We start from the raw sequence: 2,500 nt of genomic DNA, 5'->3' as shown, positions 1-2,500 counted from the left end.
GAACCAGTCAGTAAACCCTGGTGGGTCTCTAAACCAGAGTAACAAAACCCTGTCTCTTTCAGCCAAATTATGAACCAGTCAGTAAAACCCTGGTGGGTCTCTAAACCAGAGTATAGTAGATACATTATCTCTCTTCCCTCCCAGTCCATATTATTAGGTTGTTGAACCTCTATGGTTTCAGTGTTCATTCAACAAACCATCCTCGTGTGGTTTCATGTCGTATTTGCGTCTATTTGGTCAACAAATACAGATCTGCTATTTCAGTGTTTTGTCTACTGAACCATGCTAGGTTAGACAGAAGGCCCACTGTTGTATATAAACAACTAAGGCCACAAACCCAGAATGGAGATTCCTATTGAGACCTAACCACAGAAGAATCTTAGAATGTCTCCAATCTTACACTTACAGAACAATCTGTTAACTGAAGGCAATGCTGGTATGTAGTCTATATAGGGTCGTGGCCATGTGTTGGTTTAGGGTTAAATAGCTACCTGTTCTCAGAGGGATTCATGTTCCAAACGTATGTACAACATATACAAAACACCAACAAACAGAGCTCTCAGGACACAGGATCTGGAATCCCTTCTCGCAATTCTTCTCCCTTTACATTCTAGGAATTCAGCGTTCTTGTAAATTAACTAATTAAATCGTAAAAGGATGAAAACAATGAGTTGTTGGTCAGCTGGACGTTTAACATCAGTTATCCTGAGAGATCATACAGTAGTCAGGTCACGGTAAGGTCAGCATCGTCTGGTTCTCGTATGAGAGATGCTGATAATAGTCAATGATGAATTTATGCAATTCAAAGTTACATTTCTCCAACACCATCCCTCTGTTTATACCAACAAAGTGGGGGAGGTTTAGTTTAGCGTAGCGGGCTCCGTTGGCAGATTGAGTAGACCAAGGCGCAGCGTGGTAGGGGTGTAGCGGCTCTCGTTGGCAGATTGAGTAGACCAAGGCGCAGCGTGGTAGGGTTGTAGCGGCTCTCGTGGCAATTAAGTAGACCAAGGCGCAGCGTGGTAGGGTGTAGCGGCTCTCGTTGGCAGATTGAGCAGACCAAGGTGCAGCGTGGTAGGGTGTAGCGGCTCTCGTTGACAGATTGAGCAGACCAAGGTGTAGCGTGGTAGGGTGTAGCGGCTCTCGTTGGCAGATTGAGTAGACCAAGGCGCAGCGTGGTAGGGTGTAGCGGCTCTCGTTGGCAGATTGAGCAGACCAAGGCGCAGCGTGGTAGGGTGTAGCGGCTCTCGTTGGCAGATTGAGCAGACCAAGGCGCAGCGTGGTAGGGTGTAGCGGCTCTCGTTGGAAGATTGAGTAGACCAAGGTGCAGCGTGGGAGGGTGTAGCGGCTCTCGTTGGCAGATTGAGTAGACCAAGCGCAGCGTGGTAGGTTGTAGCGGCTCTCGTTGGCAGATTGAGCAGACCAAGGCGCAGCGTGGTAGGGTGTAGCGGCTCTCGTTGGCAGATTGAGCAGACCAAGGCGCAGCGTGGTAGGGTGTAGCGGCTCTCGTTGGCAGATTGAGCAGACCAAGGCAGCGTGGTAGGGTGTAGCGGCTCTCGTTGGCAGATTGAGCAGACCAAGGCGCAGCGTGGTAGGTGTAGCGGCTCTCGTTGGCAGATTAAGCAGACCAAGGCGCAGCGTGGTAGGGTGTAGTGGCTCTCGTTGCAGATTGAGCAGACCAAGGGTGCAGCGTGGTAGGTTGTAGCAGCTCTCGTTGGCAGATTGAGCAGACCAAGGCGCAGCGTGTAGGGTGTAGCGGCTCTCATTGACATTGAGTAGACCAAGGCGCAGCGTGGTAGGGTTGTAGCGGCTCTCGTTGGCAGATGAGTCAGACCAAGGCGCAGCGTGGTAGGGTGTAGCGGCTCCGTTGGCAGATTGAGCAGACCAAGGCGCAGCGTGGTAGGGTGGTAGCGGCTCTCGTTGGAAGATTGAGTAGACCAAGGCGCAGCGTGGGAGGGTGTAGCGGCTCTCGTTGGCAGATTGAGCAGACCAAGGCGCAGCGTGGTAGGTTGTAGCGGCTCTCGTTGGCAGATTGAGCAGACCAAGGCGCAGCGTGGTAGGTGTAAGGCGCTCTCGTTGGCAGATTGAGCAGCCAAGGCGCCGTGGGTAGGTGTAGCGGCTCTCGTTGGCAGATTGAGCAGACCAAGGCGCAGCGTGGTAGGGTGTAGCGGCTCTCGTTGGCAGATTGAGCAGACCGGGGCGCAGCGTGGTAGGGTGTAGCGCTCTCGTTGGCAGATTGAGCAGACCAAGGCGCGCGTGGTAGGTGTAGTGGCTCTCGTTGGCAGATTGAGCAGACCAAGTGCAGCATGGTAGGGTGTAGCAGCTCTCGTTGGCAGATTGAGTAGACCAAGGCGCAGCGTGTAGGGTGTAGCGGCTCTCTTGACAGATTGAGTAGACCAAGGCGCAGCGTGGTAGGTGTAGCGGCTCTCGTTGGCAGATTGAGCAGACCAAGGCGCAGCGTGGTAGGTGTAGTGGCTCTCGTTGGCAGATTGAGCAGACCAAG

The sequence above is a fragment of the Oncorhynchus kisutch genome, unplaced genomic scaffold (genome assembly GCF_002021735.2).
Source record: "Oncorhynchus kisutch isolate 150728-3 unplaced genomic scaffold, Okis_V2 scaffold3983, whole genome shotgun sequence".
Lineage (NCBI taxonomy): Eukaryota > Metazoa > Chordata > Actinopteri > Salmoniformes > Salmonidae > Oncorhynchus > Oncorhynchus kisutch.
This window is presented reverse-complemented; position numbering follows the sequence as displayed.